General features: G+C 50.6%; 1 protein-coding gene across 1 annotated transcript in view; it reads left to right on the top strand.

The window, feature by feature from the left end:
* The first annotated feature begins 13383 nt into the window (after window positions 1-13383).
* SPSB4 (splA/ryanodine receptor domain and SOCS box containing 4) overlaps window positions 13384-20417 on the top strand; it is a 268730-nt gene continuing 261696 nt past the window's right edge. The window contains exon 1 of the mRNA XM_069617774.1: window positions 13384-13879. The gene's annotated coding sequence lies outside the window, so the exon portion shown is untranslated. The remainder of the gene's footprint in view (window positions 13880-20417) is intronic.

Here is a 20417-nt window from a genome sequence, read left to right as displayed (position 1 = left end):
CAAAAGGCATGGGGGTCTCCAGGGAAGGGTTAGATGGTGCATCTACAATGGGACCAGTTTAAACATAAAACAGGATGACCACGTGCGCTAGTGTGAGTTAACCCCAGGGAGGTAGGGGATGCGAATTACCATAGGTGCATTCAGGCCATGACATCTTCCACCCCCCACAATCAAAAGGTATGGGGGTGTCCAGGGAGGGGCTAGGTGATGCCTCTACATTGGTTAGGACCAGAGTAAACATAAAACAGGATGACCACTTGCACTAGTGTGAGTTAACCCCAGGGAGGTAGGGGATGCAAATTACCATAGGTGTGTTCAGGCCATGATATCTTGCACCCCCCACAATCAAAAGGCATGGGAGTCTCCAGGGACGGGTTGGATGGTGCATCTAAATTGGTTGGGACCAGATTAAACATAAAACAGGATGACCACGTGCGCTAGTGTGAGTTAACCCCAGGGAGGTAGGGGATGTGAATTACCATAGGTGCATTCAGGCCATGATATCTTGCACCCCCCACAGAAAATGTATGGGGGTGTTCTGGGAGGGGTTAGATGGTGCATCTACATTGGTTAGGACCAGAGTAAACACAAAACAGGATGGCCACTTGTGTCAGTGTAAATTAACCACAGGAAGGCCGGGGATGCAAATTACCATATGTGCATTCAGTCCATGAAATCTTGCACCCCCCACAATCAAAAGGTATGGGGGTGTCCAGGGAGGGGCTAGGTGATGCCTCTACCAGAGTAGGACCAGAGTAAACATAAAACAGGATGACCACTTGCACTAGTGTGAATAGCCCCAAGAGAAATAGGGGATGCAAATTACCACCGGTGCATTCAGGCCATGATATCTTGCACCCCCCACAATCAAAAGGCATAGGGGTCTCCAGGGAGGAGTTAGATGGTGCATCTACATTGATTGGGACCAGATTAAACATAAAACAGGACGACCACGTGCGCTAGTGTGAGTTAACCCCAGGGAGGTAGGGGATGCGAACTACCATAAGTGCATTCAGGCCACGACATCTTGCACCCCCCACAATCAAAAGGTATGGGGGTGTCCAGGGAGGGGCTAGGTGATGCCTCTACATTGATTGGAACCAGATTAAACATACAGCCGGATGACCACGTGCGCTAGTGTGAGTTAACCCCAGGGAGGTAGGGGATGCGAACTACCATAGGTGCATTCAGGCCATGACATCTTGCACCCCCCACAATCAAAAGGTATGGGGGTATCCAGGGAGGGGTTAGATGGTGCATCTACATTGATTGGGACTAGATTAAACATAAAACAGGATGACCACTTGCACTAGTGTGAATAGCCCCAAGAGAAATAGGGGATGCAAATTACCATAGGTGCATTCAGGCCATGATATCTTGCACCCCCCACAATCAAAAGGTATGGGGGTGTTCCGGGAGGGGCTAGGGGGACACCTCTATATTGGTTAGGACCAGAGTAAACATAAAACAGGATGACCACTTGCGCTAGTGTGAATTACCCCAAGAGAAATAGGGGATGCAAATTACCATAGGTGCATTCAGGCCATGATATCTTGCACCCCCCACAATCAAAAGGTATGGGGGTGTTCCGGGAGGGGGTAGATGGTGCCTCTACATTTGTTGGGACCAGATTAAACATAAAACAGGGTGACCACTTGCACTAGTGTGAATAGCCCCAAGAGAAATAGGGGATGCAAATTACCATATGTGCATTCAGGCCATGATATCTTGCACCCCCCACAATCAAAAGGCATGGTGGTCTCCAGGGAGGGGTTAGATGGTGCATCTACATTGGTTGGGACCAGATTAAACATAAAACAGGATGACCACTTGCACTAGTGTGAATAGCCCCAAGAGAAATAGGGGGTGCTAATTACCATAGGTGCATTCAGGCCATGATATCTTGCACCCCCCACAAGCAAAAGGCATAGGGGTCTCCCGGGAGGGGTTAGATGGTGCATCTACATTGGTTGGGACCAGATTAAACATAAAACAGGATGACCACTTGCGTCAGTGTGAGTTAACCCTAGGGAGGTAGGGGATGCAAACTACCATAGGTGCATTCAGGCCATGATATCTTGCACCCCCCACAATCAAAAGGCATGGGGGTCTCCAGGAAGGGGTTAGATGGTGCATCTACATTGATTGGGACCAGAGTAAACATAAAACAGGATGACCACTTGCACTAGTGTGAATAGCCCCAAGAGAAATAGGGGGTGCGAATTACCATAGGTGCATTCAGGCCATGATATCTGGCACCCCCCACAATCAAAAGGCATGGTGGTCTCCAGGGAGGGGTTAGATGGTGAATCTACATTTGTTGGGACCAGATTAAACATAAAACAGGATGACCACTTGCGCTAGTGTGAAAAGCCCCAAGAGAAATAGGGGATGCAAATTACCATAGGTGCATTCAGGCCATGATATCTTGCACCCCCCACAATCAAAAGGCATGGTGGTCTCCAGGGAGGGGTTAGATGGTGCATCTACATTGGTTGGGACCAGATTAAACATAAAACAGGATGACCACTTGCGCTAGTGTGAATTACCCCAAGAGAAATAGGGGATGCAAATTACCATAGGTGCATTCAGGCCATGATATCTTGCACCCCCCACAATCAAAAGGTATGGGGGTGTTCCGGGAGGGGGTAGATGGTGCCTCCACATTTGTTGGGACCAGATTAAACATAAAACAGGATGACCACTTGCGCTAGTGTGAATAGCCCCAAGAGAAATAGGGGATGCAAATTACCATAGGTGCATTCAGGCCATGATATCTTGCACCCCTCACAATCAAAAGGCATGGTGGTCTCCAGGGAGGGGTTAGATGGTGCATCTACATTGGTTGGGACCAGATTAAACATTAAACGGGATGACCACTTGCATCAGTGTGAGTTAACCCCAGGGAGGTAGGGGATGCAAACTACCATAGGAGCATTGAGGCCATGATATCTTGCATCCCCCACAATCGAAAGGTATGGGGGTGTTCCGGGAGGGGTTAGAGGACGCCTCTACATTGGTTAGGACCAGAGTAAACATAAACCAGGATGAACACTTGCGCTAGTGTGAATTACTCCAAGAGAAATAGGGGATGCGAATTACCATAGGTGCATTAAGGCCATGATATCTTGCACCCCCCACAATCAAAAGGCATAGGGGTCTCCAGGGAGGGGCTAGGAGACGCATCTATATTGGTTAGGACGAGATTAATCATACAGCCGGATGACCACGTGTGCTAGTGTGAGTTAACCCCAGGGAGGTAGGGGATGCAAACTACCATAGGTGCATTCAGGCCATGACATCTTGCACCCCCCACAATCAAAAGGTATGGGGGTGTCCAGGGAGGGGTTAGATGGTGCATCTACATTGATTGGGACCAGATTAAACATGAAACAGGATGACCACTTGCACTAGTGTGAATAGTCCCAAGAGAAATAGGGGATGCAAATTACCATAGGTGCATTCAGGCCATGATATCTTGCACCCCCCGCAATCAAAAGGTATGGGGGTGTTCCGGGAGGGGCTAGGGGAATGCCTCTATATTGGTTAGAACCAGAGTAAACATAAAACAGGATGACCACTTGCGCTAGTGTGAATTACCACAAGAGAAATAGGGGATGCAAATTACCATAGGTGCATTCAGGCCATGATATCTTGCACCCCCCACAATCAAAAGGCATGGTGGTCTCCAAGGAGGGGTTAGATGGTGCATCTACATTGGTTGGGACCAGATTAAACATAAAACAGGATGACCACTTGCGTCAGTGTGAGTTAACCCCAGGGAAGTAGGGGATGCAAACTACCATAGGTTCATTCAGGCCATGAAATCTTGCACCCCCCACAATCGAAAGGTATGGGGGTGTTCCGGGAGGGGTTAGGGGACGCCTCTACATTGGTTAGGACCAGAGTAAACATAAACCAGGATGACCACTTGCGCTAGTGTCAATAGCCCCAAGAGAAATAGGGGATGCAAATTACCATAGGTGCATTCAGGCCATGATATCTTGCACCCCCCACAAACAAAAGGCATAGGGGTTTCCAGGAAGGGGCTAGGGGACGCCTCTATATTGGTTAGGACCAGATTAAACATACAGCAGGATGACCACTTGCGTCAGTGTGAGTTAACCCCATGGAGGTAGGGGATGCGAATTACCATAGGTGTGTACAGGCCATGACATCTTGCACCCCCCACAATCAAAAGGTATGGGGGTGTCCAGGGCGAGGTTAGATGGTGCCTCTACTTCGTTTGGGACCAGATTAAAAATAAAACAGGATGACCACTTTTGTTAGTGTGAGCTAACCCCAGGGAGGCAGGGGATGCAAAATGACCATAAGTGCATTCAGGCCATGATATCTTGCACCCCCACAATCAAAGGGTATGGAGGTATCCAGGGAAGGGCTAGGTGGTGCCTCTACATCATTTGGGACCAGAGTAAACATAAAACAGGATGTGTGTTACAGGTTTTGTGAATTACCATAGTTGCGTTCAGGGCATGATATCATGCACCCCAACGATGAAAAGGTATGGAGGTGTCAAGGGAGGAGGTAGGTGGTGCCGATACATTGGTAGGGACCAGATTAAACGTTAAACAGGATGACGACTTGTGTCATTGTGAGTTAACCCCAGGGAGACAGGGGATGCGAATTACCATAATACATGTAAGGGGGCTGATGGTGTCTCTCCCAGCATATATATGAGGTGAAAATGGGGTTGAAATAAAAAAGTCAACATTGTGGGGGTCATAGTAATTGGGGCACAGTAATCACATAGATCCGTCTTGGAAGCAGACACAGAATTGATAGTTGTAGCTGTAAGTGGAAGGGGATCTTTCGGTTGGAAATGCCCCATTGTAGTGTGTGATGGCTGAATGCATGAATGCCGAAGAACAGCACTGCTGAGGAAAAAAGGAAAGGAATTACAAAGACTCTCACTAGTCTGCATTTCATCCCCATGCAAACAGCCCAAACTTTAGGTAGGGGGCTTGAGCCTCATTAGCCCAGTGGTGTTGTATCCATGACATAGCGCAGCCCATACCAGTCACTTGCAGCATTGTGTGATAATGTGCACAGTTTACCAAGCCGGGGGTGAACAGGGACCTTAACACCAATTAGGTAAAATACTGTTGACTTCCCTTCCCAATAACACATGCTGCAGGGAGACCCTACCGTGCACCCCCCTGCATTATGACAGAGCAGTGTGACTGAGCCCCACCTCCCCCTTTATCCTTAAGAGAGGCTCCTGCAGTGATTCCTCGTGCTTTGATGTTGGAATCAAATATAGAAAGGTTAATTATGCCATAAAAAATGCTTAAGCGCCCCATCTACTGTAACAGTACAAACTTTCTTATTATTATACCATTTAAAATAATAACATGTGTGCCCTATCTGCTGTCACAGTACAACCTTTCTTATTTTGGCTGTAGTGTGATGTTGGAATAAAATATAGAAAGGTTAATTATGCCATAAAACATGTTTAAGTGCCCCATCTACTGTAACAGTACAACCTTTCTTATGATTATACCATTTAAAATAATAACATGTGCGCAAATGTACAACTGAGCGAATGCTAGGCTCCCAGACTTTGCACAGTATTAAAAAAAAACAACAACATGGGAAGCCGTATATTATACCATACTGTATGATATTCGGCTTCCCATGACAGAGTGAAGGCCCTGAAACAACGCCCACCTGGTAGCTCTGGCCAATCCCTCAATAGAGATGTTGGAGGGCGGGCTGTAGGCGGGCTATGTCATTAGCTTTTCATTTCGGGCTGCATGTATGGCTGTAGCCATCAAGTGGGCGTGACTCCGAAGATTGCCGAACACTGCCTCCCACAATCTATCATGGCCTGCAGGATAGCATACAACACCGGCACCGTTCATACCGTCACCGCCACCCTTATAATGAGGCCCACGGCGTTGTGCAACCTGGAAGGGGGGACCCGGGGGGAACGCGAAGCGTTTCCCCCCAGGGAGTTTTTTGGCGCTGCACACGGCCAGCGAGTGGCCGTGGGGGTGCAGAGCGCCCCTCCGGGGGTATTTAAGGGCTCAGGGAAGGTTCGGGAGGCAGGCGACGGTTAGGACTTGGCGATTGTCAAGTCCTGTTGCCCGCTCCCGAGCCTTCCCTGTAGTGCCTGGGGCCTAGGTGGCGAGTTAGAGCAGGTGAGGTGGGGGAATAGTATAAGAGGAGGGCGGTTAGGTTGTTTTAAAAAAAAAAATAAAAAAAAAAATAACAAATTTGTTTACGTTGTTTTAGGAGTTTTGTGTAGGAGGGGTGCCGTAGATAAGACACCCCTCGCGTCTAACCGTGTCTCCGGGCTTCCGTGTACACGCCGGGGTGATCCCGTGAGCGGCGGGCGTGAGGGCTCCGTGGTTTTCGGCGGGGATTTGGGGGGAATACGGCATCCGTGCGCGGGCCGGCTGTGCGTGTGGGTTTTAGGGCCTGGGTGGGAGCGGAGCAGCAGCGGCTTTTCCGCGGCTCCTCAGTGCGATTTCCCTCTGTTAGCGAACGTTTGTTCTTGGTTCGGGTGGCGCGTAGCAGCGCTCGTGAATAAAGGGGGCAGCGCACTTAAAGGGGCCGTGTCCCTCGTGTGTGTGTGAAGTGCGGTGCTGTTTTGGCACCGCCAGGGGGCAGTGTGCACTGCCGTTAGCAAGCGCTAATTGGTGCTTGTTCTTATAGTGTTTTGGTGGGCTCCCTCTTCCGGGTTTTTGACTAGGTAGTAGCGAGGGAGGGGGTTCAAGGATAGATTTTAGTTCATTAGAGTTGTTTAAAAAAAAATTTTAAAAAAAATTTATAGATTTTGCAAATTAGCATAAGGAAAGCATAATAGTGACAATACCAGTAATAAAAGCTAATTAGGGAAGGATATTTTGGGTTAATTTTTTCTTTTTATTAATTATCTATATTAGGGAGGTTATTTTACGGGTTATCACACAAGGTGTGTTTTTGGTTCTGGGGGCTGTTTAATTTAGTGTCAGGGTTGCGCAGGGCCAAGGGTGCTAGTCCACGGGTAGGTCCCGGCTCGGGGGCATAGAGTACGTAGTTGGATTTTAAGGGGCATATTTTTGGGCACACGCGGATTAGTGTGCACAATGAAGGCCGGGGGCAAGCAAGAAGGGGCTGGTGGATGCTGGGGCCTTGAAGAAGGCCCTGGAAATCATTAGCAGGGCAACTAAAGCCCAATTGGAGGGGGCGGTAGGGGAAGTTACGGGAGAGGAGGAGAGTGGTGGGGGCCGGCCGCAGCGTAGAGCGGCGGCAGACGGTGCTTTGGCGGCGGTGGTGGCTTGCACCCCTACGGCAGGGAGAGGGGAGATTTGGGAATCCAGGGGCAGGAAGATGAGGAGGGAGATAGACAAGAGGGCGGATGGGGGTTTAAGGAGGTCGGGGGGGCAGCCAGGGAGGGAGGAAGGGTATGATAGCTCTAGGGAAGAGGGGAACGCTCGAGAAGTTAGGGACCAAGGGAACACCAGTAGGGGCAGGGGTGGGGTGCAGGCGGGAGTGTCAGGGCAGAGGGGAAGAGGGGGTAAATACCTGCAGAAGAGCACAGGTGGGAGAAGGAGGGAGAGGTCCCCGTCAATTGAGGAGGGTAGGGCGGGGCGCGGAACGGCCCCCCCGGGTAGGAGGAGTGGGGGCGGAGGGCGCTGCGCAGCCCCCGCTGCACAGATGGAGTATGAGGGTTTCGGTACGGCCCCTCCTCGGTCAACGCAGGGAGAGCCTGGAGGGCGCAGCACGGCCCCTAGCAACGAGGATTTCAGGGTGGAGGTCGGAACGCCTCGCCCAAGAGAAGAGGACCAGGCAGAAGTTCCCACAACCCCGCCGAGAAGACGTCAGGGGAGTGGCGGGGCGGACGCCCCGGGCTCGCAAGAAGATCAGCAAATCATCTCGGGCAGGAGCTTGCATCCTCAATGGTATTTAAGGGGTGATGAAGTTGGTTGGGAGGAATACGGGGGGCAATGGGAATTTGAAGATTACAGGGCGGAAAGGGAAAGGGTGGAGGAGAGAAGAAGTTCAAGGTGGGATAGGGAAAGGGAAGTACAGGGAGGTCGGGGTGAAAGGGGTCAAGGGAATTATTGGCTGGGTGATTGTGCTGACATGTTTTGTCCCCGCAGCAGGAGCCCTCTAAGAATGGAGAGGAGGAGCACCGGTGTGGATGCCAGGCCGCAGGTGGCAGGCGTGGAAAGAGGTGAGCGGGAAAGGGAATGGTCATCTGCATGGCAGAGAGGGGTTACGAATAGGTGGTTGGGGGATGACCGGGGTGGTTTTCAAGGTGTGATGAAGGAGGTTGGGGTGCAGGCCATTGGAGCCGAAGGGGTTGAGAAGAACATTTGTTCAGTGGAGGTCCAAACGGACAAAGTGGTGGAGCCATTGGGGCTCGAGGTGCAGGCGGGTAAAGATAAAGAGGTGGAAGTAAAAGGAAAGGAGAAGAAATTGCCATACATGGGGATAACAAAACCATTGGGGGCACATTTGATGGCGGCGACCAGGGAGAAGATACAGGCAGGTGAATTTGTGGATGTCTTCAAATTGCTACATAGGGAGGTGAGAGCGAAAGAGGGGTCTAAGGAGGAAGAGAGGGAACTGGCTTCACGCCCGAGGGTCCCGGTGACCATTGAGAATTGGACGTCGGCGTTTATCATTTATGCCAGCGTGTATTGCGAAAAATTCCCGGAGCGTTGCGTGGCCCTGCCTAAATACATGGACGTAGTAAGGAAGGCTTTTACGAGCTTTGGGGGCTTTGCATGGGTAAGGTATGAAGAGGAATTTAGAGCGAGAATGGCAGAGGACAGTCAGGCGGTCTGGGGGGAGATAGATATGGATCTTTGGCTGCAATGGATGGCCCCAACGAGGCCTGCCCCGACATTACATACGGCGAGTGGGCTGCCAGTGCCTTTCCGGCCCTTTCTTGGTCGCCCCGCCCATGAGGGGGCGGGGGGCGGGGGGAGGAGGCAGGGGCCAGTCCTCAGCAGCGTGCTGGGGGTACAATAAGGATATCTGCGCAAGAACCATGTGCAGGTTCAAGCACGAGTGTAGTAAGTGCGGGGGAAAACACCCTCTCACGCAGTGTTTCCAACAAGGAGACAGGGGGAGGGGGAGAGGTGCAGGAAAAGGGGTTGGGGGGAAAAGCTTTTACTCCAATTAAAGTGGGGGTGTTGGAAAAATGGTTGCAATTTTATCCGGATAGGGAAGGGGCTAAGATTTTGAGTGAGGGTTTCGGGCAGGGGTTCAGATTAGGTTACCAGGGTCCAAGGGTCCAAGGGTACGGCGGTGGGCGGAAAATTTGAAGTCGGCGAGAGAGAATGCGGAGGTGGTAAGGCAGAAATTGAGCAAGGAAATAGCGGCTGGAAGGATGGTGGGTCCATTTGATGACGTACTGGGTGACTTAGTGATATCTCCATTGGGGGTGGTGCCCAAGAAAGCCCCGGGGGAGTTCAGACTGATTCATCATTTGTCATGGCCGGAGGGTATGTCAGTTAATGATTTCATTGCCCCGGAAGAATGTGGGGTTGTGTATGCGAGTGTAGACCAGGCGGTTGAGCTAATAAGGAAGGAAGGGCGAGGGGCCTTCATGGCCAAGTGCGATATCAAGGCGGCGTTTAGATTATTGCCAGTGCACCCAGGGGATTTTTGGTTGTTAGGTTTGCAGTTTGAGGACTGTATTTACATAGACAAAGCATTGCCTATGGGGTGCGCAAGTTCCTGTGCGTTGTTTGAACGATTTAGCTCTTTTTTACAGTGGGTCTTCTCATTCAGTTCAGGGTGGGAGAGTGTGTTGCACTATTTGGATGACTTTCGGTTCATTAGCGGGGCAAAAAGGGAGGAGGATTGCAAAGGAATGCTAAAGTTGTTTCAAGACTTGATGGAGGAGCTGGGGATACCATTAGCCGAAGATAAAACGGAAGGGCCGGCAGTGGTGTTAACATTTCTGGGAATTGAGTTGGATTCAGTGGCCATGACCTCACGCTTGCCGCACGACAAGGTGAGCAAATTGGTGGTACTGCTGGAAAAAGCAGTGGGGGCCAAGAAAATGATGCTGGTGGAGATGCAGAGATTGGTTGGGCATCTGAATTTTGCTTGTAAGGTGGTGGCCCCGGGGAGGACGTTTTGCAGGAACATGGCGAGGGCCATGACGGGAGCAAAGTGCCCACATCACCGGATAAGAGTATCGGTGGCAGTGAGGGAGGATTGCAGGATTTGGTTGCGTTTTTTGGAGAGTTTCAATGGAACGTCAATGTGGTTGCAGGAAGACCCAGTGACTTGGGAAGCTCAGATTCTCTCGGATGCAGCGGGGGCCGGTGGTTTTGGAGTGTTTTGGGGGGGAAAATGGTGTGCCGAAAAGTGGCCAGAGGGATGGTTGAAGGAAGGGAGGAGCATAGCATTCCTTGAATTTTTTCCATTACTAGTAGCATTGGAGTTGTGGGGGAGGGAGTTGCGAAATAAGAAGGTGAATTTCAATGTAGACAACAAATGCGTGGTCCATGTGGTGAACAGGCAGTCAGCGAGGGATCAGAGGGTGGCAAGGCTGATGAGAGAATTTGTCCTGCGTTGCATGGAATGGAATGTGGTGTTTAATGCAACACATGTGCCACGGAAGGATAATGGCATTGCTGATGCATTATCTCGTTTTCAATGGCAGAGATTCCGTGGATTGGCTCCAGAGGCAGATCAGGAGGGGCAGCAGATTCCAGAGGAGCTCTGGAAGATAGGAAGCTGAGAGCGCTTGCACTGGTGGAGGGTTCATTGGCCGCGGCATCTAAGAAGTCATACAGGAGGGCCTGGGAGGATTTTATTAGAGGAGGAGCTTGTAGTTGGAGGGGTAGATGGGATGCGGAAGAGCGGAGGAGGGACGATGTTATGAATTTCCTGCTGAGGTGCATGGACAGGGGCTGGTCAAGGGCAACGATAACAGGAAAGCTAGCGGGGATTTCCTTTTACGGAAAATGGTTCTGGGGTTTTCAACCAAGTGGGGGGGAGATGGCGAGTAGGATGTTGGAAGGATGGGCAAGGGAGAGTAAGAGGGACAAGGATAAGAGGAGGCCGATATCGGCTGAATTGCTGCAGAGGTTGATTGAGGTTTTAGGGGGAGTTTGCTGGTTGGTATGGGAAGGGGAACTGTTTGCGGCTTGTTTTACATGGTTATTTTTTGGGGCCTTCAGGGTTTCTGAGTTGGTCGGGGGACAAGGGGGGTAGGGGGGGGCTGCAATGGGAAGATGTGCAAATTACAGAGGAAGGTTTAGACATCAAGATTAAAAGGTCCAAGACGGATCAGAAGGGAAGGGGCTCTTGGGTCATGCTGGGTCGAGGGAGCAAGGCTCTATGCCCAGTTCAGGCGGGTAAGGTGTGGAAGGAGCGCTGTGGGGTTAACTCAGGTTTGGTTTTTCAGCATTCGGATGGATCGCCGGTTACAGCGGCACAGGTGCTGGGGGTATTGCGTAAGGCGTTGGGCAGGGTAGGAGAAAAGGGGGAGGAGTTTGGGACTCATTCTTTTAGGATGGGCGCAGCATCTGAGGGTAGCAGACTGGGTTTTTCGGAAGAAAAGGTGAAAAGCTTGGGGTGTTGGAGGTCGGGAAAATACAAGGGTTACGTTAGGGATTTTGGGAAAGGGGATTGTTGAAGAAAGATGGTGGAGGACCTGGTGGGCAAGTTGTGTTGTTTTGTAATAAGTTGACTTGTAAGTAATTTGTTGTAATTTCTGTTTCAGATGCTGCGCAAAGGAAGGGGGAGTTGGCGCAAGTTTGGATTGTTGGACATTCAATTGTGAAGTGGGCTGGCAAAGAGGCGGAGAAAAGGGTGTTTGGAAGGCAATTGGGGCGCAGTTATAAGGAAGTGGTGATGAGGTGGCACGGTTTGGGGGGCCTGCGTTGGGATCAGCTGCTGCCCATATTGGCAGGAATGAGGGAACGCTATGGAGTTCCTCGGGTGGTAATGCTGCATGCTGGGGAGAATGTCCTGGTTAGGGATACGGGGGTGGCTCTGCTGAGAAAAATGAAGAGGGACTTAGGGTGGATTAGGGATATCTGCCCTCAAGCGGTGGTGGTGTGGACTAAGTTGTTGCCGAGAAGAGTGTGGAGGGGAGCAAGAAATGAGGGAGCAATAGAGTGGGCCAGGAAGGGGATAAACAGGGAAATGGAGAAATTTTGTGTGTCAGTGGCGGTGAGGGTCATGGACCATAAAGAAATAACATATGAGGGGTTTCTTATCTTTAGAGAGGATGGGGTACACTTGTCCATGTATGGGAATAGTCACTACCTGGCGGACTTTGGTTCTTGGCTGGGAGACTGGGTGAAAAGTTTGAGGTAGAAAATGGTGGGGTGGGGGTTGGGGCAGAAAGAACTCCTCGGAGGGTTTTTTCTGGTGCCGGGGGCATGGCCCCTGTTGATGTGGGGGGAGGGAAGCACAATGGGGGAATGACACGGGAAAGGAGGGGGTGGCGCTGTTTGCACAAGCAGGTCACCCCGGGGGATCAGGTATTGAGCCTGGAGGGGCATGGCCCCTGGGGAGAAAGCGGGATGCCTGGAAAAGGGGCAAGGATATGGTAGGATCCAAGGGATCATTAGGGAGGAAATTGGTTATTTAATTATTTAATTGTTGGGGGAAAATGGAAAATGTTTAAGTTATTTAATTGATTGTTTAAATAGCTATTTAGCTTGTTAGGCCATGGAGCCAGTTAAGCGTTTTGATTGTAAGCTTTGGCCCGTCACATTAAAGCGACCTTTTCCACTTTTAAATGAGTCTGGGTTTTTGTGCAGTAAGCCAAAAGTGACGGTTCCCCCAATAAATGTTTTCCATTTCCATCCCTTTGCGTGTGGACATATGAAATTGTAAGCATTGTTTTTGTCGGGTGTTTCTATATGTGAAGTGATGCACGTGACACCAGTTTTAGGGTCACTTGAGTGTACATTAGTAACTAAGTGATATGAACAGTGTTTAGTGTATGTATTGCGCGGTAATGTTTGTATGTATTCGCGCTTGAGTTGTGTGGGATTTAGGGTACGGAAAAGTCGCCAAATGACTCCGAATATTGCATCTTTTTTTAAGCGATGCTGTGCGTTAGCTGTCTCTGTGCGGGCGCGCTTGTGTGATAGGTCGTGTGAATAGTTGCCAGCTGTGTGGATTTGAGCGGAATGTGTTTGGAGATCTTTTGCGAAGTGGTTCGTTAAATAGAGCCGCGGGTGTATTGCGTGGGATGGAGATCTGTGCCGCGAGGAAATGGGAGTGTGCGGGGCCGGACGAAGCATCGATTGACTGAACGGTTATAGAGATATTTGCGTCGCTGCACGGGCGGGGTGTGTGTGTGTTGGGGGAGGCCGGGGTCGTGTCTAGGTGCAGCAGTGCGCGGGGAGGGGCGCGTGTGTAAGCGCCGGGAGAGCATCTGTCCCTCGCTAATCCCTTAGCTGCTGAGAGCGGGCTGGGTTGCATCCTAGAGGCGCCTGGCCGCTGTAGAAGGTGGACACACGAGGTGAGGATGGGAGGGGTGCAGGGGGCAGTGGCCAATCCGGGGCTCTCGAAAGGGCATCAATGGGCGCGGCCTGTGCACGGCCCTCCCCTTCCTTCCCTCAGCTGTGCCTGTGTGTTCCCTCCAGAGCTGCCCAGCCAGGATCCATCCTGCACTTACTGCGCTGTCGCCACCACCCCCTGGCCCCCCTGAAGACCTGCGCGAGGAGGGGGGTGTGAGATAGGAGAGGGGCCTGGTTCATGGAGTGGAGAACAGCGTCTCAATAACCCGGACACCCCCGGGTCCACACAGCCTACATTCTCCATCGGAGCCGACTTTTGTCTTCAGTCTGTACTGGATTTTTTGGGGGGGAGCGAACGCCTGGCACCGTCTAGGAAATTCAAGCCGGTGGAGTAACACGCTGTCTGCATGGACTGGGGGCTAACGGTGAGTGTCTCTGCTAACCCGCACTTCGCATTGTTGTCTAGTCGGCGTTTGACGAGTGTCTCATTTTGAGCGTGGTTGTGGATGACACAATTTTGTGTTGTCCTTTGTGTTCATGTAACAATGGGACCCGGACTCATTATTTTTGTTAGTGCACTTCTCATTATTGCTAGTTTGTGCTTCTCTGCGATATGGTGTTTCTGCTCACTTAAACTCTGCTTTGTGTGTGCCATTGAACTCCACATGTGCACCTCGCACGCTGTCCCTCGCTGGTTGCATCTTTGTGTCCCTTCCGTGCGCTCCGTTCTGTGTTTACTGCACACAAAGAGCCCATCTCCACCAAACCTTGTACTCTTGTCTGTGTTGGTGGGGTGGGGGGTACTCTGTGTTTATAGTCAATAGCGTGCCGTGCGTTGGTGAGTGATGAAGGGTACGTAAGCACTGACATGTTGTGTGTCCTTCACGCTGAGGCTGCATGGGGAAAGCAGTGAACTAGTTTGGCCACTTTACATTGCGCTTTGTGAGAGCACGGCTTGCTTTATTGTACCCACCGCGCCGTGGTGTGCTCTGGTCGCCTTTGGTGAGTGGTTCTTTGTCTGTGTGCACTTTAGGCTGGTCTCAGCGTATGCTGCACTTAACCCCAAGCAAAGGCCTCTGGTGGATGGTGGGGGCTTTCTGTGCCCGTCACGCAGTGAACTATAGTCTCTGTGTGCACTTTACACTGTGACCCGGGTCACCTGACCAAATGACACGTGTGTTTATTGCATGACGTCCCTGAGATCTAGGGGTTAAGGCAGCCAGCATTTGGGGGGATGGAATACAGTTTTAAAAAGGAGTTCAAGAGTGCGGTCAACTGTCCCTTCCTAGTGCCTGCATGGCCACTTTAATGTTCGATATTTATTTATTGTGTTTAGTTCGTTACGAACTTTTACAATTTCATTTGTTTACAATAAATTGATCGCAACTGATAAATCATAAAACAGTATTAAAGAATAAAACGGAAATATTAGAAGAGAATCGTTAAGAGTAGCTATACTATACCTCTTCTTAAAATTGTGTAACCGCTTAAAACGAGCATAACTAGAAAGGAATAAGATAACAAACTTTATCTCTCACCTCACCACTTTAAGTTGTGCCTTTCTCCAGAAGGCGTGAGGTGACTTTAGGTCTCTGCATAGCAAGCAAACCTGTATCAGTATCTCTCCAGGGCATGCATATGGCGGCAGTAGGTGCATTAACCCATTGTGCTGTTGACTTCTCCCTCCCCCTTCCTCTGAGACCAGGAGGCAGAATATCTAGTATGCCTTTCTTTGGTCCATTGGATTTCAGAAGCTATTTAGTTTCACAAAGAGATGCTAATCGTCGGGAGGTGCGACCAATCACAAAGCTGTAGGGGCGTTTTTGGATTCGGCATGGAGGGGGGTATATATCCTGCCACTGTGCGTTTGTTGCTGCGTCCCCTTAATGGTGGTTCAAATTGAAACACTTTACACTCACTTGTGAGAGATTATTTGACAGACTCTTTTTTGCTGTAGAGCCGCTTTTTCCTTATTCCTTCCCTGGACAGAGTGTCACTGCAGAGTGCTGTGTCCTGCCTTCAACGTCCTCCGTTTGGAAGGCCTAAACCGTCCAAAGACAGTGGCTGCCTCTACCAGTGCTGAGATTCAGGACTTGGGACCAGGTTTGGGATGCCCCCCTTTGCGTGAAGTTAATGCTGACTTGTCCAGAGACGGACCAAACGCGGGTGGTGCACACGGTTATTGCCACCAAAGGGCCCTACTGACCATTCCAAACATTGTACTTGAATGCGGAAAGGAGGAAACATATTTCCCCCTCCATGTTGGCTTGGCCCTTATACATGTCTCCTGAGAAGCTTCCTACAGGCAAGATCTCAGCAATCTAAGCAAAGACTACTGCACCGGACGTCCTCCTTGGAATGGCTCTGCCATCTCTCAGTACTCGCCACCTTTCTCTGAAGGGCTCTGGTTGAACATATGCTACACTTTGTAGTACTCTAGCCATCCTCCTAGTGGCTCCCCTAGATGCATACCTGTTTAACTCGCACACATCTGTATCCACCTTGGAATGGCACCTATTTATTTATTGGACATTTTTATGGCACCTATACATAAGTGTTTCCAGGCGCCACAAGACTGGGGGCGGGGGGAGCCTGGGAATCGCAAAAGTAGAACAAAAAACGGTTTATATTGGCCATGTGACAATCCTACCATGACAGTGCATGACAAGTGGTAAGTGCGGGGGTAGATGGAGAAGTGCAGGAGTGGGGTGCCCCCAGGGGTGGGCTAGTGTTGGGTGGGCCAAGGTGGCAAGTGCCAGGGGAAGGGGGGGGAAGGGACGATGAGTGCAGTGGACAGGAGGACCAGGTTGGGCTGGTCCAGGAAAGGGAGTCAAAGGGCAAGTGCTGGTAAGGGGTGGTTTGGCCCCTGTATGACTCTGAAGGGACCAGGCTCCAGCTGCAGGGGGTAGAGGGAGAGTTAACACGGAGTAGGAGAGGGGGAAGGAAGAGGAGAAAATGAACATTTTGAGAAGTTTCTGGAACTTAAGAAGATCTGGCTCAAGTCTGACAGGCGAGTGAGGTAATTCCAGATAGAGGAGCCAGCCGCGGAAAGGGATCTACCTCACACTCTGCTTGGAGAAACGTTTGACCTACAGAGAGTTGGAGCCAGAAGACCAAAGGACTCTCGTCGGGAGGTATTTAGGAAGGGGAAGCTGGATGTAGAGGTCCCAGGCCTCAGACAGCCTTGTGGATGATGCAAGGGTCTTGAATTTGATCCTTGCGTTCATTGGGAGCCAGTGGAGAGATTTTAGGGCTGGAGAGATGCAGTCCCTGGACTTGAGGCCAAGAATATGTCTTGCAGTCCTATTCTGGATTAGTTGAAGGGAGGAAAGAGGCCGCTTGAGGAAGAGGCTGTTGCAGTAATGTAACCTAGAGCAAACCGGGGCTCTGGAGACATTGAGCTTTTGGGGGAAGGCGAGGAGAAGGTAGAATGCCCCTGAGGAGGTGTAGCTGAATGTTGGCCTTCTTGGCAAGATCCATGATGTATGGAGGTATGGAGAGAAAGAGAGGAGTCAAAGATGATCCTATGTTTTTTTGCCTCCTAAGTGGGTGAGGGGAGAGGATACGAGTCTGGCCAGAGAGTGGGGGGTGGGGAGCTGAAGGAGGTAGGAACAGGCGTCCCAATGAGAAGGATTTCTCTTACTGGCATTAAGGCAGATATCATTGGCTGAGCACAATGCCTGAATAGCAGGTGGGTATGAGGGAGGAGGAAGAGGGTGGCAGCTTGAAAGAGAGCTGTGTGTCATCAGCATAAAACAGGAAATGAGGAGAGAAGGTGATCAGGTGGGCCAGGTAGATGCTGAATAGCCATGGCGATAGGATAGAGCCCTGAGGGATACCAGAGGTAGAGAGTGAGGTGGAGGAGAGTAAAGGACTCCTTTTTACTTGGATGGTCTGTTTGAGAGGAAAGCGCTATGTAACGCCCGTGATACCTAGGGTCTCATGGAGACGGTTTATGAGGATGGAGTGGCTGACTGTGTCAAAGGCAGAAGAAAGATCAGAACAGAGGCAGTGTTTGAGTCCAGGTTAGAGAGTAGGTCTTCACGGGTGTTCAGGAGAGCAGTTTCTGTGCCTCTCACTGCCCTGAAACCTGACTGGTGGTCATGGAGGTAGCCAGCCACTTTGATGTGGAGGGTCTGTTGGGGGATGACCAGCTTCTCCATGAGTTTGCACAAAAAAGTGGTGATAGAGCTAGGGCGATAGTTTGACGGGCAAGAAGGGTCAGCAGATGACTTTTTAAGGAGAGGGTGCACAAGAGACTGTTTAATGGATTATGGGACGGAACCTGTGGCAAATGAGTTGCTGAGAGGTGATGTCCTTGATGGTTCTGGAGGAGCAGGGGAGTACCTGTTGAAAGGAGACTTCATAGAGCGGATATCTCTAGAGATCTCATCTGGTGCAGTGGGAGAGAAGGAGGAGAGTATGGGGGTGAAGGGGGAGCAAGGGAGGTGAGAGAAGGAGAGGGGTGGGGGGAGCAGTTGACATAGAGGACAGATATCCAGAGTTTGGGAGGAGATGTGGGCGGCAAGAGCAGAGGGCCTGGGAGTGAGGAGGAGACTGCGGTAGGATTGGCAAATTCCTTGCAGATTTTAAAGGGTTTACCCATGTTATTGATGGCTCCAGAGATGCAGGCTTGGATATGAGCCGCCTTCTTGTAGCAGATGGTGAAATGATATTGCCTTTGGAGTAGGCGGAAAGGCCAGTTTGTCATAGGATGAGCTAGATGCCTGCCACTTCCGCGCTGCAGCTTTGCACTTGCTTTGAAAAAATTCTGAGTACCAAGAGATGTGGATCCTCATGACGGGGCAAGATTGTCCAGGTTTTGAGAGATGGAGGTTAGCTGGAACAGAGTCAGGAGGGTCAAATGAAGGGGGTGGAGGAGGGATGAAGGAACAGGCAAATGCAGCAACTGACCCACGCTTCATCAGTTGAATGACGGAGAAGGAAACTTTCGGTGCAGGAGGAGCCATCATCAGGGGACAGCAGAGGTCAAGGTGGGAAGAGAGGAGAGAGTGGTCAGACCAGGAGAGGGGGGGGGGGTAGTAGGAGGGGTGGAGAAAGGGATGTCAGTATGTCCGGCAGAGTGGGCTGGGCCAGAGGTAAGGATAGTGAGGGAAAGTGTGTTGCAGAGGTCGTGAAAGTGTACAGTATCCACATCTGGGGAGTCGAGATGGGATGTTAAAGTCCCCAAGGAAGATCAGTTTGGTGGGAGGCAAGAGGAGAGGACGACGGGTCAGCCCATTCTGAGAGGAAGAGGGAGGATGGTCGGGGGGGCCTGTAGATGGCAGTGGAGTAGGAGAGAAGGTAGGCAAGAAAGAAAGCCTTAGACAAGGCTTTCAAAGGATGAGTAGGTTTGAGTGGTGATGATGGATGCAGGAACCCACTCGGGGAAGATCAGAGCCACTCCACCACCAGGCCGAGAGGGCCTAGGATTGGACAGGATTGTGTAATAATAATAATAATATTGACCCGTGTTATTGATGGCTCCAGAGATGCAGGCTTGGATATGAGCCGCCTTATGTAGCAGATGGTGAGACGATATTGCCTTTGGAGTAGGCGGTAGCCCTGTCAAAAGCAGTGATGGAGTTGGCCTTGAACCATGTCTCATGAGAGCAAGGGCGTCAAGGTCTTCAAGGAAGTGACAGATGTCAGAGGAGTGTTTGATAGCAGAGCAATAATTGGGAGTATGTAAAGGATGCTGGTTACCCCCTTCAAAAGATTTGTGACTGGGGCACAGGGGTGGGGTGCCACCACTGGGGGAGAGTGAAGGGGTGGAAGAGTTGAAGAGAGATGGAAGACGTCTGCCAAGGAGGAGGAGGTTGGGTTGAGAGCCTTGGGCCATGATAGTGCTATTGTGATAGACATTAATGGTGCATTTGGAAGATGCAAAGTGAGCCAAGTGCACTTCCCATCTGGTGCTGCCTGTAATGGGTGAGGAGGAGACCGTATGGGGGTCCATAAATCAGAAGTCGGAACAGCAAAGGGAATGTCAGTGATTGTCTGGAGGAAGCATTGATGTGGGTGTCTGAGATGGGCAGACCAGGGTTGGAACTCAGGAGTGCCTTTTTAAGATTCTTCCTGCCAGACTTCGTGATAGAGGGGAGGATCTGTGATGGAGAAGCAGTTAGAATAGATAGGGGAGATGGAGAGCATCATGGGAACAGTGACAAGGGGGGGAATCAGAGGATAACAGAGGAGATGGTCAGATGCACTGCGCAACAATAGAATCTCACCAGGTGGCCAAGCAGACCATATCAATGAACACACTGGAACTACCCAGATCATTAACAAATTGGAAAGCACACCTAAATTTGAATTTTGTCAGAAAGCCCTGAAATGCAGTACAGGTTGGATGCACAGCTGGAAGCACATGTAAAAACGAATTTTGCCAGAAAGCACTAAAAAGCAGTACAATATGATGGGTGCACAGTACAAAATGATAGATGCACAATTGGAAGCACACCAGAGCATTTATAAAAGGGATTTTTGGAAGCAGGGCATTAAAGAAAGTAGTAGAGAAGCAATCCGTATGAGGCACATCAAGATGCGTAGTACAACTGATGCAGAGATTAGGCAGGTAGGAAAGGGAGCAGGAAACAATTGGAGCAGTCATGGTGTCCAAGGAAGGTGGGTGGACCAATGTGATCCATATTGCTTACCGGAGCAATTGAAACCAAGATTTTGTTCGTGGTCTGGACGTGCAGGGACCAAGTCTGTGAGAAACCATTGGGAGCGTTGCCAGCAGAGGTTCTTCTTCCATCTCTGGACAGGACCAGACAGAGGCCTTAGGTGGGCCTTGGTCAGGGTGCCGGCTCCCTGGATTGTCCCAGATGGTATGAGATGTGGCCAATCGGCGTGGAGCCACGTTATGATGCTTAGTTGGAATAGAAGCACTCTGGTGCTTTCAAAAGTGGTGGCCATGATGGAATGAAAAGGCCAACAGAAAACATGTAGCCCGCCTGG

The sequence above is a fragment of the Ambystoma mexicanum genome, chromosome 10, assembly GCF_040938575.1.
Source record: "Ambystoma mexicanum isolate Mex_15411 chromosome 10, UKY_AmexF1_1, whole genome shotgun sequence".
Classification (NCBI taxonomy): Eukaryota; Metazoa; Chordata; class Amphibia; order Caudata; family Ambystomatidae; genus Ambystoma; species Ambystoma mexicanum.
The sequence above is the reverse complement of the archived record's forward strand: the minus strand, read 5'-3'. Positions and strand labels throughout refer to the sequence as shown.